Source organism: Pleurodeles waltl, chromosome 4_2 (genome assembly GCF_031143425.1).
Source record: "Pleurodeles waltl isolate 20211129_DDA chromosome 4_2, aPleWal1.hap1.20221129, whole genome shotgun sequence".
Taxonomy (NCBI): Eukaryota; Metazoa; Chordata; class Amphibia; order Caudata; family Salamandridae; genus Pleurodeles; species Pleurodeles waltl.
The window spans coordinates 118606326-118622842 of NC_090443.1; the positions used below are offsets into that span (position 1 = coordinate 118606326).

The window sequence follows — 16517 nt, forward strand, 5'->3', positions numbered from 1 at the left end:
CCCAAGACCCTGAAAAGTGAGTGCAAAGTGCACTAAAGTTCCCCTAAGGACAAAGAAGTCGTGTTAGAGGAATAATGCAGGAAAGACACAAACCAGCAATGCAACAACTGTGGATTTCCAATCTAGGGTACCTGTGGAACAAGGGGACCAAGTCCAAAAGTCACAAGCAAGTCGGAGATGGGCAAATGCCCAGGAAATGCCAGCTGCGGGTGCAAAGAAGCTTCTACTGGACAGAAGAAGCTGAGGTTTCTGCAGGAACGAAAAGGGCTAGAGACTTCCCCTTTGGTGGACGGATCCCTCTCGCCGTGGAGAGTCGTGCAGAAGTGTTTTCCCGCCGAAAGAACGCCAACAAGCCTTGCTAGCTGCAAATCGTGCGGTTAGCGTTTTTGGACGCTGCTGAGGCCCAGGAGGGACCAGGAGGTCGCAAATTGGACCAGCAGAGAGAGGGGACGTCGAGCAAGACAAGGAGCCCTCTCTGAAGCCGGTAGCACCTGGAGAAGTGCCAGAAACAGGCACTACGAGGATGCGTGAAACGGTGCTCGCCGAAGTTGCACAAAGGAGTCCCACGTCGCCGGAGACCAATTTAGAAAGTCGTGCAATGCAGGTTACAGTGCCGTGGACCCAGGCTTGGCTGTGCACAAAGGATTTCCGCCGGAAGTGCACAGGGGCCGAAGTAGCTGCAAAAGTCGCGGTTCCCAGCAATGCAGCCCAGCGAGGTGAGGCAAGGACTTACCTCCACCAAACTTGGACTGAAGAGTCACTGGACTGTGGGGGTCACTTGGACAGAGTCGCTGGATTCGAGGGACCTCGCTCGTCATGCTGAGAGGAGACCCAAGGGACCGGTAATGCAGCTTTTTGGTGCCTGCGGTTGCAGGGGGAAGATTCCGTCGACCCACGGGAGATTTCTTCGGAGCTTCTGGTACAGAGAGGAGGCAGACTACCCCCACAGCATGCACAAGCAGGAAAACAGTCGAGAAGGCGGCAGGATCAGCGTTACAGAGTTGCAGTAGTCGTCTTTGCTACTATGTTGCAGGTTTGCAGGCTTCCAGCGCGGTCAGCAGTCGATTCCTTGGCAGAAGGTGAAGAGAGAGATGCAGAGGAACTCGGATGAGCTCTTGCATTCGTTATCTAAAGTTTCCCCAGAGACAGAGACCCTAAATAGCCAGAAAAGAGGGTTTGGCTACCTAGGAGAGAGGATAGGCTAGCAACACCTGAAGGAGCCTATCACAAGGAGTCTCTGGCGTCACCTGGTGGCACTGGCCACTCAGAGCAGTCCAGTGTGCCAGCAGCACCTCTGTTTCCAAGATGGCAGAGGTCTGGAGCACACTGGAGTTGCTCTGGACACCTCCCAGGGGAGGTGCAGGTCAGGGGAGTGGTCACTCCCCTTTCCTTTGTCCAGTTTCGCGCCAGAGCAGGGCTAAGGGGTCCCCTGAACCGGTGTAGACTGGCTTATGCAGAATTGGGCACATCTGTGCCCAACAAAGCATTTCCAGAGGCTGGGGGAGGCTACTCCTCCCCTGCCTTCACACCATTTTCCAAAGGGAGAGGGTGTAACACCCTCTCTCAGAGGAAGTTCTTTGTTCTGCCATCCTGGGCCAGGCCTGGCTGGACCCCAGGAGGGCAGATGCCTGTCTGAGGGGTTGGCAGCAGCAGCAGCTGCAGTGAAACCCCAGGAAGGGCAGTTTGGCAGTACCAGGGTCTGTGCTACAGACCACTGGGATCATGGGATTGTGCCAACTATGCCAGGATGGTATAGAGGGGGCAATTCCATGATCATAGACATGTTACATGGCCATATTCGGAGTTACCATTGTGAAGCTACATATAGGTAGTGACCTATATGTAGTGCACGCGTGTAATGGTGTCCCCGCACTCACAAAGTTCAGGGAATTGGCTCTGAACAATGTGGGGGCACCTTGGCTAGTGCCAGGGTGCCCTCACACTAAGTAACTTTGCACCTAACCTTTACCAGGTAAAGGTTAGACATATAGGTGACTTATAAGTTACTTAAGTGCAGTGTAAAATGGCTGTGAAATAACGTGGACGTTATTTCACTCAGGCTGCAGTGGCAGGCCTGTGTAAGAATTGTCAGAGCTCCCTATGGGTGGCAAAAGAAATGCTGCAGCCCATAGGGATCTCCTGGAACCCCAATACCCTGGGTACCTCAGTACCATATACTAGGGAATTATAAGGGTGTTCCAGTAAGCCAATGTAAATTGGTAAAAATGGTCACTAGCCTGTTAGTGACAATTTGGAAAGAAATGAGAGAGCATAACCACTGAGGTTCTGATTAGCAGAGCCTCAGTGAGACAGTTAGTCACTCCACAGGTAACACATTCAGGCACACTTATGAGCACTGGGGCCCTGGGTTACCAGGGTCCCAGTGACACATACAACTAAAACAACATATATACAGTGAAAAATGGGGGTAACATGCCAGGCAAGATGGTACTTTCCTACACAACCCCCCCCAAACGAAGGACAATAAGACTAGCCATGACCTGATGAGTCTTCATTGTCTAAGTGGAAATATCTGGAGAGTCCATCTGCATTGGAGTGGCTACTCCCAGGTCTATGTTCCACTGTATAGTCCATTCCCTGTAGGGATATGGACCACCTCAACAATTTAGGATTTTCACCCTTCATTTGTTTTAGCCAAAGTAGAGGTTTGTGGTCTGTCTGAACAATGAAGTGAGTGCCAAACAGGTATGGCCTCAACTTCTTCAGAGCCCAGACCACAGCAAAGGCCTCCCTCTCTATGGCAGACCAACGCTTTTCTCTAGGGGTCAACCTTCTACTAATAAAAGCAACAGGTTGATCCTGGCCCTCAGAATTAAGTTGTGATAGGACTGCCCCTACTCCTAATTCAGATGCATCAGTTTGGACATAGAATTTTTTAGAGTAACAAGGGCTTTTCAGGACAGGTGCAGAGCACATGGCCTGCTTCAGCTCCTCAAAAGCTTTCTGACAGTTTGCTGTCCATAATACCTTTTTAGGCATTTTCTTGGATGTGAGGTCATTAAGAGGGGCTGCAATGGAGCCATAGTTCTTAATGAACCTCCTGTAATACCCAGTGAGGCCTAGGAAGGCTCTCACCTGAGTCTGAGTGGTAGGGGGAACCCAATCAATAATTGTTTGGATTTTCCCCTGAAGTGGTGCAATCTGTTCCCCACCAACAAGGTGTCCCAGATAAACCACCTTACTCTGCCCTATCTGGCACTTTGAAGCCTTGATAGTGAGGCCTGCCTTTTGCAGGGCCTCCAAAACTTTCCATAGGTGGACCAGGTGATCATCCCAGCTGGAGCTAAAGACAGCTATATCGTCCAAATATGCTGCACTAAAAGCTTCCAGCCCTTGCAGGACTGTGTTCACCAGCCTCTGAAAAGTGGCAGGTGCATTTTTCAAACCAAAAGGCATTACAGTAAACTGGTAATGTCCTCCAATGGTAGAAAATGCAGTCTTAGTTTTAGCATCTTCTGATAATTTGATCTGCCAATACCCTGCAGTCAAATCAAAAGTGCTTAGATACTTGGCAGATGCCAGTGTATCTATGAGCTCATCTGCCCTGCGTATAGGGTGAGCATCAGTTTTGGTTACCAAGTTGAGACCTCTATAGTCTACACAAAACCGCATTTCCTTCTTTGGAATGGGGTTTTGGTACCAGTACCACAGGAGAAGCCCATGGACTGTCAGAGTGCTCAACCACTCCTAGTTCTAACATTTTCTGGACCTCTTGCTTTATGCAGTCCCTGACATGGTCAGGCTGCCTATAGATCTTACTTTTGACAGGTAAACTGTCTCCAGTATCTATAGTGTGCTCACACCAAGAAGTGGTACCTGGCACAGTAGAGAAGAGTTCAGAGAATTGATCTAGGAGATTTATGCAATTATCTTTCTGCTCAGCAGTAAGACAATCAGCCAAAACTACACCTTCCACAAGAGCATCTTGTTCTGTGGAAGAGAAGAGATCAGGTAGAGAATCACTGTCTTCTTCCTGTCCCTCATCAGTTGCCATGAGCAGGGTGAGATCAGCCCTGTCATAGTAGGGTTTCAGGCGATTGACATGGAGCACCATAAGGGGACTCCTGGCAGTGCCTAAGTCAACTAAATAGGTGACTTCTCCCTTCTTTTCAACAATTGTGTGGGGACCACTCCATTTATCTTGGAGTGCTCTTGGGGCCACAGGCTCCAAGACCCACACTTTCTGCCCTGGTTGGTACTGAACCAAAACAGCCTTCTGATCATGCCATTGCTTCTGGAGCTCTTGGCTGGCCTGAAGGTTTTTACTGGCCTTTTTCATGTACTCAGCCATCCTTGATCTGAGGCCAAGTACATAATCCACAATATCCTGCTTAGGAGCTTTTAAAGGTTGTTCCCAACCCTCCTTTACAAGTGTGAGTGGACCCCTAACAGGGTGTCCAAAAAGAAGTTCAAAGGGGCTGAAGCCCACTCCTTTCTGGGGTACCTCCCTGTAGGCAAAAAGGAGGCATGGTAGAAGGATATCCCATCTCCTGTGGAGTTTTTCAGGGAGACCCATAATCATGCCTTTGAGAGTTTTATTAAATCTCTCCACCAGTCCATTTGTTTGTGGATGATAGGGTGTTGTGAACTTGTAAGTTACACCACACTCCTTCCACATGGCCTTTAAGTATGCAGACATTAAATTGCTTCCCCTGTCTGATATCACTTCCTTTGGGAAGCCCACCCTGGAAAATATTCACAGGAGGGCCTTTGCCACTGCAGGTGCTGTAGTGGTCCTTAAAGGAATAGCTTCAGGATATCTTGTGGCATGGTCCACTACCACCAAGATAAATCTATTGCCTGAAGCAGTAGGAGGGTCAAGGGGGCCAACTATGTCAACCCCTACCCTTTCAAAGGGAACCCCAACCACAGGCAGTGGAATAAGGGGTGCCTTTGGGGTGCCACCTGTCTTGCCACTGGCTTGACAGGTTTCACAGGACTTACAAAATTCCTTTGTGTCCTCAGACATCCTAGGCCAATGAAACAATGGAACCAATCTGTCCCAAGTTTTCATTTGACCCAGGTGTCCAGCTAGGGGAATGTCATGTGCCAGGGTTAGGAGGAACTTTCTGTACTCCTGAGGAATCACTAATCTCCCGGCAGCTCCAGGTTTAGGATCCCTATGCTCAGTGTACAAGAGGTTGTCCTCCCAGTAAACTCTGTGAGAGTCACTGACATCCCCGTTAGCCTGTTTGACAGCTTGCTGTCTGAGACCCTCTAATGTGGGACAGGTTTGCTGTGCCACACTCAGCTCCTCTCTGGCAGGCCCCCCTTCACCCAAAAGCTCAGCAGTGTCTGCTTCCAGCTCCTCTGGTGTAGGTTCTGCACAGGGAGGGAATTCTTCTTCCTCAGAAGTAGAATCCACTGTAGAGGGAGGGATAGTAGGAAGTGGTTTGCTTCTACTAGCCCTAGCTTTAGGGAGCACTTGGTCCATTGTTCCAGGATCCAAGCTTCCCTGTCCTTTTTGCTTTTTGGCCTGAGCCCTTGTCAAAGCAAAAATATGCCCTGGGATGCCCAGCATTGCTGCATGGGCCTCCAACTCCACATCTGACCAAGCTGATGTCTCCAAATCATTCCCTAATAGACAGTCTACAGGTAAATCTGAAGCTACCACAACTTTCTTTGGACCAGTAACCCCCCCCCCAGTTGAGATTTACAACAGCCATGGGGTGGCTAAGTGTGTTGTTGTGAGCATCGGTTACTTGGTACTGGTGACCAAGTAGGTGTTGTTCAGGGTGGACCAGTTTCTCTATGACCATAGTCACACTGGCACCAGTGTCCCTGTAGGCCTGAACCTCAACACCATTTATTAGGGGTAGCTGCTTGTACTTATCCATATTAAGGGGACAAGCAACTAAGGTGGCTAAATCAATAGCCCCCTCAGAGACTAACACAGCCTCTGTGGCCTCCCTAACAAGGCCAACCCCAATTAAGTTACCAATAGTGAGCCCAGCTACTCCCTTGGATTGGCTATTAGTAGGTTTGCTCCCACCACCACTGCTATTAGTAGGGACACTAGGTGTAGCAGTAGGGGTTGTAGTGGTAGGAGGCTTGGTGCCTTTCTTTGGACAACTGGGATATGTTGTCCAATGGCCTTTTATTTTACATAAATAGCACCATGGTTTCTTTTCCTTGTTCTGATTAAAAGAGGATTTGGGCCCACCACCCCCACCAGAGTGTTTTTGTGGGCCTGATGAAGACTAATTTTTAGATTTGTCCCCACCCTTGTCAGAAGACTTACCATCCTTCTTTTTGTTGCCATCTTTGTCACCCCCTGTATGAACTTTTCTGTTCACCCTTGTTCTGACCCATTTGTCTGCCTTCTTTCCCAATTCTTGGGGAGAGGTCAGATCAGAGTCCACCAAGTACTGGTGCAACAAATCAGACACACAATTATTAAGAATATGCTCTCTCAGGATCAAGTTATACAGGCTGTCATAATCAGTAACTTTACTGCCATGTAACCACCCCTCCAAGGCCTTCACTGAATGGTCAATGAAATCAACCCAGCCTTGTGAAGACTCCTTTTTGGTCTCTCTAAACTTTATCCTGTATTGTTCAGTGGTTAAGCCATAACCATCCAGGAGTGCATTCTTAAGAACTTGGAAATTATTAGCATCATTTTCTTTCACAGTAAGGAGCCTATCCCTACCTTTTCCACTAAATGATAGCCATAGGATAGCAGCCCACTGCCTTTGAGGGACATCCTGTACAACACAGGCCCTCTCAAGTGCAGCAAACCACTTGTTAATGTCATCCCCCTCCTTATAAGGGGGAACTATCTTGTACAGATTCCTGGAATCATGCTCTTTTGCAGGATGACTATGGGGAATACTGCTGCTGCCACCATGGGTTTCTAAACCCAACTTCTGTCTCTCCTTCTCTACTTCTAAAGTCTGTCTATCCAAATCCAGCTGTTGCTTCTTGAGCTTCAGTCTGGTTTGTTCCACTCTCAATCTATTGAGCTCCCTTTCTAACAATCTGTCATCAGGGTGGGTGGGAGGGACATGCCTTGAAACAGAAGTATGGTGAGAATGGACAGAAGGAGACCTGTCCCTTACAGAAGCCACCCTAACAGCTTGGCTAACAGAAACATCACTACCAGTATGGTGAGAATAAATGCTTTTGCTATGATGTGAGACAACACTATTTATATGGTGTGGCTCATCATCATTACCAACTATGCTAGACTGTCTAGTAATGGGCAGGCTAGGAAGTTTCTTTCCTGAATCTTTTCCTGGGGGAGTCCCTGGATCAGATTGAGAACCATTAGCTACTTTTTCAACAGATGGGGCACTTCTAGCCTTATCCTGTTCTCTAAGCATGCTAAGTAACAGTTCCAAGGAAGGATTCTTTCCTACACTCAAACCTCTCTCTACACAGAGACTCCTTGCTCCTTTCCAGCTAAGGTGGTCATATGCAAGTTTGGACAGATCAACATTTTGACCTGTGCCAGACATTTTTAGAGAGAGTTAAAGTGATAGTAAAAGATAAAAAGTTTGTCAGAGCTTTTAGAAAGACAGAGAAAAAAAACTTTTAAAAAACTTTTTAGAACTTTTTAGAAAGTTAGGAGTACTTTTCAGCACTTAGAAAAGAGTGAAAAGAGGAAATGCAAAACTTTTTGGCTATGTGTATATACACTGACCTTGTTTTGTATATTTTTCTCTTATGAAAAGTACAATGACAAGAGTGGTAAGTAGTCTCAAAGCACTTATCCCACCGCTGCCACCAATGTAGGAGGCTGGACTGGCTTGTAGTGAGTACCAAGGGGTACTTGCACCTTGCACCAGGCCCAGTTATCCCTTATTAGTGTATAGGGTGTCTAGCAGCTTAGGCTGATAGATAATGGTAGCTTAGCAGAGCAGCTTAGGCTGAACTAGGAGACGTGTGAAGCTACTACAGTACCACTTAGTGTCATATGCACAATATCATAAGAAAACACAATACACAGTTATACTAAAAATAAAGGTACTTTATTTTTATGACAATATGCCAAAGTATCTTAGAGTGTACCCTCAGTGAGAGGATAGCAAATATACACAAGATATATATACACAATAGCAAAAATATGCAGTATAGTCTTAGAAAACAGTGCAAACAATGTATAGTTACAATAGGATGCAATGGGGAAACATAGGGATAGGGGCAACACAAACCATATACTCCAAAAGTGGAATGCGAACCACGAATGGACCCCAAACCTATGTGACCTTGTAGAGGGTCGCTGGGACTATTAGAAAATAGTGAGAGTTAGAAAAATAACCCTCCCCAAGACCCTGAAAAGTGAGTGCAAAGTGCACTAAAGTTCCCCTAAGGACAAAGAAGTCGTGTTAGAGGAATAATGCAGGAAAGACACAAACCAGCAATGCAACAACTGTGGATTTCCAATCTAGGGTACCTGTGGAACAAGGGGACCAAGTCCAAAAGTCACAAGCAAGTCGGAGATGGGCAAATGCCCAGGAAATGCCAGCTGCGGGTGCAAAGAAGCTTCTACTGGACAGAAGAAGCTGAGGTTTCTGCAGGAACGAAAAGGGCTAGAGACTTCCCCTTTGGTGGACGGATCCCTCTCGCCGTGGAGAGTCGTGCAGAAGTGTTTTCCCGCCGAAAGAACGCCAACAAGCCTTGCTAGTTGCAAATCGTGCGGTTAGCGTTTTTGGACGCTGCTGAGGCCCAGGAGGTCGCAAATTGGACCAGCAGAGAGAGGGGACGTCGAGCAAGACAAGGAGCCCTCTCTGAAGCCGGTAGCACCCGGAGAAGTGCCAGAAACAGGCACTACGAGGATGCGTGAAACGGTGCTCGCCGAAGTTGCACAAAGGAGTCCCACGTCGTCGGAGACCAATTTAGAAAGTCGTGCAATGCAGGTTAGAGTGCCGTGGACCCAGGCTTGGCTGTGCACAAAGGATTTCCGCCGGAAGTGCACAGGGACCGAAGTAGCTGCAAAAGTCGCGGTTCCCAGCAATGCAGCCCAGCGAGGTGAGGCAAGGACTTACCTCCACCAAACTTGGACTGAAGAGTCACTGGACTGTGGGGGTCACTTGGACAGAGTCGCTGGATTCGAGGGACCTCGCTCGTCATGCTGAGAGGAGACCCAAGGAACCGGTAATGCAGCTTTTTGGTGCCTGCGGTTGCAGGGGGAAGATTCCGTCGACCCACGGGAGATTTCTTCGGAGCTTCTGGTACAGAGAGGAGGCAGACTACCCCCACAGCATGCACAAGCAGGAAAACAGTCGAGAAGGCGGCAGGATCAGCGTTACAGAGCTGCAGTAGTCGTCTTTGCTACTATGTTGCAGGTTTGCAGGCTTCCAGCGCGGTCAGCAGTCGATTCCTTGGCAGAAGGTGAAGAGAGAGATGCAGAGGAACTCGGATGAGCTCTTGCATTCGTTATCTAAAGTTTCCCCAGAGACAGAGACCCTAAATAGCCAGAAAAGAGGGTTTGGCTACCTAGGAGAGAGGATAGGCTAGCAACACCTGAAGGAGCCTATCACAAGGAACTCTCTGACGTCACCTGGTGGCACTGGCCACTCAGAGCAGTCCAGTGTGCCAGCAGCACCTCTGTTTCCAAGATGGCAGAGGTCTGGAGCACACTGGAGGAGCTCTGGACACCTCCCTGGGGAGGTGCAGGTCAGGGGAGTGGTCACTCCCCTTTCCTTTGTCCAGTTTCGCGCCAGAGCAGGGCTAAGGGGTCCCCTGAACCGGTGTAGACTGGCTTATGCAGAATTGGGCACATCTGTGCCCAACAAAGCATTTCCAGAGGCTGGGGGAGGCTACTCCTCCCCTGCCTTCACACCATTTTCCAAAGGGAGAGGGTGTAACACCCTCTCTCAGAGGAAGTTCTTTGTTCTGCCATCCTGGGCCAGGCCTGGCTGGACCCCAGGAGGGCAGATGCCTGTCTGAGGGGTTGGCAGCAGCAGCAGCTGCAGTGAAACCCCAGGAAGGGCAGTTTGGCAGTACCAGGGTCTGTGCTACAGACCACTGGGATCATGGGATTGTGCCAACTATGCCAGGATGGTATAGAGGGGGCAATTCCATGATCATAGACATGTTACATGGCCATATTCGGAGTTACCATTGTGAAGCTACATATAGGTAGTGACCTATATGTAGTGCACGCGTGTAATGGTGTCACCGCACTCACAAAGTTCAGGGAATTGGCTCTGAACAATGTGGGGGCACCTTGGCTAGTGCCAGGGTGCCCTCACACTAAGTAACTTTGCACCTAACCTTTACCAGGTAAAGGTTAGACATATAGGTGACTTATAAGTTACTTAAGTGCAGTGTAAAATGGCTGTGAAATAACGTGGACGTTATTTCACTCAGGCTGCAGTGGCAGGCCTGTGTAAGAATTGTCAGAGCTCCCTATGGGTGGCAAAAGAAATGCTGCAGCCCATAGGGATCTCCTGGAACCCCAATACCCTGGGTACCTCAGTACCATATACTAGGGAGTTATAAGGGTGTTCCAGTAAGCCAATGTAAATTGGTAAAAATGGTCACTAGCCTGTTAGTGACAATTTGGAAAGAAATGAGAGAGCATAACCACTGAGGTTCTGATTAGCAGAGCCTCAGTGAGACAGTTAGTCACTCCACAGGTAACACATTCAGGCACACTTATGAGCACTGGGGCCCTGGGTTACCAGGGTCCCAGTGACACATACAACTAAAACAACATATATACAGTGAAAAATGGGGGTAACATGCCAGGCAAGATGGTACTTTCCTACATATAGCAGCATCCAAAACCGACATTTGTTTACATGCACGGTGTAAAATGTGTTCTGAGTTACTTTGAAACCAGTAACACTAACGTAATGGCAGATGTCTGATCTGGTTCCTGCATTTTCTGCCTCCTGAACGATCCACCTTTTATTCAGTCACCACCTCTTGTCTTTCTAAATCATGACCCCTCCCCCCCTCCAATTAGGTGCTGTGTGCTAACCTTCCTTTTTATTTTTCATGTTTTCAGTAAATACTTGCACTAGGTATGCTATATTCCACAACTTGGTTTAATATTTTTCCATTATTGTGACACTCATTTTGCAGATAATAAAATTAATTAGCTACCTTTCTAATTTGGCAATAGCGCTGTCTTTGTTCCCTTGTGTTGAAATGCTGCATCCAACAAAAACCTTTTCATTAAGCTTGCAGACCATTTAATTCACCTTGCATTCTCTTTTATGTAAATGATTTAGAAAAGATTGATGGGGTTAAATAATTTTAGACGATTATTCAAATGCTAATCTGAAAAGTGTCCTTTCTCCAGTTATCCTCACAGGTCTACTGGATGTGTTCTTTTGAATCAAATGAGGTTACAACATGGCATAGACCAGTCTCCGGGCAACAAGAGATTCATCTAGCAGAGATCCACAAATATTAATACCAACATAAAGATGGAGATGATATCACAAGAAATTGAGATCCTCGTGCACTAATATAACAGGTTTCGTAGTGTAGAATTTAATTTATATTCTGAGAATGTGTTACTGCCATATATAATTTACCTTAAATAATACTTGAACTAGGGCTGCACTTGTTCAAACACGGAAGAGGAAATGCGTCCGGTTTTCAAAATTATGAACGAATATGTAAATACTGTCCACCAAGATTCTTAATATGAAAAGTTTACTCCCACAATCATTGTGAATGTATTGAGACTGGATTGAGACTATTTGGAGGCTTAAAAACCTGAATCCCGGTTGAACTCAAGCTTGTCCTACTGCATTAGGATAACGCTCCGGTTGCCCCAACCATGAATCAAAGCACTGCTCAATAATGTTTAGAGTGCGGAAATCAGAGTGTAAAAGCTTTTCACGGTAATGCTCTAGCGCGCTTGCATGATAAATTGGGACTCGTTTGTGGCTTTACATGGAGCAGAAATTTAAAAGTGGCACGGGAGACAGGCAAATTATTTATTTTTTATAGTACACTTACCAATTAGAGGATGCCCACACGAGTTCAGCATGAAAACCCGAGAAACAAAGTGTGCTTTAAACACAGCAGGAACACTGGGATGCGAGTTCTCCTGTGGTTTCCACGCCCTGATGAGTGACTAGAAAAAAACACTCGCTGGAAAAGAAAACCCTCGAAGGCAGTGGTTTAAATGGGTCGGTACTGTCTGGTACTGAGTACCGGCACTTTTTTATTTTGCGAAGGAGAGTACCTGCACTTCTTGGGACAAACATAATACTTGTAATTAAAGAGCACCAGCACTTCCCAGATAGAAGTGCAGGTACTCTGCTACAGAGTACCTGCACTTCTACAGGGAGTGCAGAATTATTAGGCAAATGAGTATTTTGACCACATCATCCTCTTTATGCATGTTGTCTTACTCCAAGCTGTATAGGCTCGAAAGCCTACTACCAATTAAGCATATTAGGTGATGTGCATCTCTGTAATGAGAAGGGGTGTGGTCTAATGACATCAACACCCTATATCAGGTGTGCATAATTATTAGGCAACATCCTTTCCTTTGGCAAAATGGGTCACAAGAAGGACTTGACAGGCTCAGAAAAGTCAAAAATAGTGAGATATCTTGCAGAGGGATGCAGCACTCTTAAAATTGCAAAGCTTCTGAAGCGTGATCATCGAACAATCAAGCGTTTCATTCAAAATAGTCAACAGGGTCGCAAGAAGCGTGTGGAAAAACCAAGGCGCAAAATAACTGCCCATGAACTGAGAAAAGTCAAGCGTGCAGCTGCCACGATGCCACTTGCCACCAGTTTGGCCATATTTCAGAGCTGCAACATCACTGGAGTGCCCAAAAGCACAAGGTGTGCAATACTCAGAGACATGGCCAAGGTAAGAAAGGCTGAAAGACGACCACCACTGAACAAGACACACAAGCTGAAACGTCAAGACTGGGCCAAGAAATATCTCAAGACTGATTTTTATAAGGTTTTATGGACTGATGAAATGAGAGTGAGTCTTGATGGGCCAGATGGATGGGCCCGTGGCTGGATTGGTAAAGGGCAGAGAGCTCCAGTCCGACTCAGACGCCAGCAAGGTGGAGGTGGAGTACTGGTTTGGGCTGGTATCATCAAAGATGAGCTTGTGGGACCTTTTCGGGTTGAGGATGGAGTCAAGCTCAACTCCCAGTCCTACTGCCAGTTCCTGGAAGACACCTTCTTCAAGCAGTGGTACAGGAAGAAGTCTGCATCCTTCAAGAAAAACATGATTTTCATGCAGGACAATGCTCCATCACACGCGTCCAAGTACTCCACAGCGTGGCTGGCAAGAAAGGGTATAAAAGAAGGAAATCTAATGACATGGCCTCCTTGTTCACCTGATCTGAACCCCATTGAGAACCTGTGGTCCATCATCAAATGTGAGATTTACAAGGAGGGAAAACAGTGCACCTCTCTGAACAGTGTCTGGGAGGCTGTGGTTGCTGCTGCACGCAATGTTGATGGTGAACAGATCAAAACACTGACAGAATCCATGGATGGCAGGCTTTTGAGTGCCTTGCAAAGAAAGGTGGCTATATTGGTCACTGATTTGTTTTTGTTTTGTTTTTGAATGTCAGAAATGTATATTTGTGAATGTTGAGATGTTATATTGGTTTCACTGGTAATAATAAATAATTGAAATGGGTATATATTTTTTTTTGTTAAGTTGCCTAATAATTATGCACAGTAATAGTCACCTGCACACACAGATATCCCCCTAACATAGCTAAAACTAAAAACAAACTAAAAACTACTTCCAAAAATATTCAGCTTTGATATTAATGAGTTTTTTGGGTTCATTGAGAACATGGTTGTTGTTCAATAATAAAATTAATCCTCAAAAATACAACTTGCCTAATAATTCTGCACTCCCTGTATTTTTCAATTTCAAGCACTGCTCGAAGGTATGCCCAGCTCCTGGTTCCGATTCTTGCATTTCTCATGGCCAACTCAAGGATCCAAAAGGGAGCTTACATGGGACTCTTGCAAACAGATTTATGGAAGCTATTGTCTCTTCTCTCTCTACTCACCAATGAACAAGTGCTACTGTAATTAATCACTGTCCGAAACGGACCCCGTCCTTCACTGTTGATATAACAGCTTCTCTCCCTCGCTCCCCTCAATGGATTTGTAGCATAAATCATGCAGAATTTTTGAATGACATAATTTTAGAAAGGCACAGTCGCCTGAAGCGTGTCCCTCTCTTCTTGAAGCCCGCTGTACATGGAGAAATCACTATAGCGACCGTGCAAGATGTCTTCCTTACACTGGAAATAGGAAACCAAATAGATAGCTGCATTTGGTAGTAGTTTGGACAATGTAGGTCACCTCCCGCATCCGGAGTTACCAAGAGAGAGTTTTCATGTCAATCTAAAAGAAACGGTATCAACACAACTGCAAACAATCATAACTATCATCATTATAGGGGAAGGGCAACATTTTAATTTAAAAAATTACTATAAACAGTGGAAAGTTCAGTCCAACGTCCGAATGTAAACAAACAAGTACACCCACTTGCAATAATAACGAGATTGTCTGCCTGAACATTCTGTTAAAGTTTACTTTTGTTTTCGCTGATCGAGGGTAACTTTATTTTAAACGGAGCATCACTTCAACGGAATGCGTCTTACGATGTAAGCAAAAATATCCACATACTGTGAATGTGTTTACTTAATTGTTCACATACATTAAATCATAACAGAGAAAATTGGCTCATTAAAATAAAGGAGACTGCCGGAATGTGTCAAGACTTCATTTAATTCGAACCGAAGTTCCATTTCAGACGCCAAGGCACTGGATGCAAACTAACTTTTTTGCAATCTTCCCAGTGGTTTTATGGATGGAGGCGACATTTTTTGTACTTTTATGGGGGTCTCGCAACGCAGGGGGTTGTATTGTTTGGTGTCTCAACAAGTGAGAAATGTAAGAATTTTAGAAAATATAGACTGGTGTCTCATTGAGTACATATTCCATGATGCTATTTGAGACTAAAATATACTTGTGCTTATACTAACATAAGAAGCATGTTTGCAGAAGTCCTTCTTCTTACCAGAAGAGTCCCCTGCCCCACCACGGACCTGTTAAGGTATTCTAGTTTTCTTTGGTTACACTTCTAACACCTGGCTCCATGTCACCAGTGATCACATTATCACGAGCACTGGCTTTTATCAATGGACTGACCATAGTTTTAGGTGGGTTAGTCCAGTAGACGTAAACAAAGACTGACTGGTATTTATGGTCTCTGTTTACACTAAGAAAGAGTCGACAATATCCCAGATGTATAGTCTCATATCTGTCAACTCACCTACACGAGCATACCGGGTCAACGCACCCTTGATTAGACACATTTGGAGTGTGGATTTTTGTTTTTTATCGCATTACTCTCCACCCCCTACCAAGCAAAATCCATCCAAAACCTACCCCTCGTATCACCGTTCTAAAAATGTTTTCACCGTTTACTTTAAATGAAGCGCCCTCGTCGACTTATGACTTCGCTGTTTCCCTAGGCCCATAAAAGAATAGATCATACTGTCCAATTTGTATCCTGGGATTACAGTGTGTGTAGTTCTGGCCATACATTCGATAAACAAAACTACGAGTACTAAAATGAAAAGAACATAAAAACAAATTGGATAAACTACTCACGCACATAATTGGAGCATTTGAGAAATCTGGCACGATGACAGTGGGACTATGGAAGAGGCAGAACTGGGCTTGCCTTTACTTGATTTTAAGCTGCACTGTTATTTTAGGAGAGATAACAAATTAAAAGACTTTTTTCACATTAATCGTGAGATTTCATCTATAACGCTAGGCATCTTATATGTATTATGGGACAGAAAACTGAATCTGCACGTTCGGGGTGCATTGGGTCTCCTTTGTTCACTCTATCAAAAGTAGAACCTGTGGTACACTTTGGACAGTTAATACACCCATTGGCCTTAGTTAACAAGTGGATTCACGCCAAGCTTGTCACCCTCAGCCAGTTAACTAACAGTTTTTGCTTGCTGGGATTTCTTATGCCATATTTACAGGGATACGGTAAACTACAAGTCCCGGAATGCTACGTCTCGTGTGTTACGGAAAATGCCGGAACTCTCAGAATGAAACTACTTTGCAGCTATAACGCTACCCCATATATAGAATAACAGTCGTAGGTATTTGGGCAATGCCCCTTTAAGAGACACCTAAAAGAAGCTCATATGCATGCTGCGCATGCGCACAGATATACGGCTCTATTTTATCAAGCTTATTTCCTATCAAGTTTTTTTCACCCTACCCAAGACATGATGAATTACTTACCGGACTGATAACAACTGCTCTTGCGAGCACCAGGCACCTACTGCCGAATCTACTCTCGTTCTACTTCCCTGTGCCCGTTGCTCAGATGTGACACGGAGTGGGCGAGGCGTATGCACTTGATCCAACCAATGGCAAGAGGAAGCGGAGTGCCCCCTTAACCAGTCGCAGAGAGCGCTTCAGGCAGTCAATCCCAGGAGCCTTACTCACTCAAATAGCCAACCACAACAGGTCAGTGCTCTTACAGCACCCAATTGA

General features: G+C 45.9%; 1 protein-coding gene across 3 annotated transcripts in view; it reads right to left on the reverse strand.

Moving 5' to 3' along the window:
* The window catches only part of HIGD1C (HIG1 hypoxia inducible domain family member 1C), a 48223-nt gene extending 31813 nt beyond the window's left edge, over positions 1-16410 (reverse strand). The window contains exons 1-2 of one of the 3 annotated variants that reach the window (XM_069230914.1): positions 16263-16395; positions 15610-15700 (exon numbers count right to left, since the gene is read on the reverse strand). The gene's annotated coding sequence lies outside the window, so the exon portion shown is untranslated. Of the gene's footprint in view, positions 1-15605; positions 15701-16262 lie in introns of all 3 variants that reach the window. The other 2 variants (XM_069230913.1, XM_069230915.1) reach the window with 2 other exon arrangements.
* Between the last annotated feature and the right edge of the window lie 107 nt (positions 16411-16517).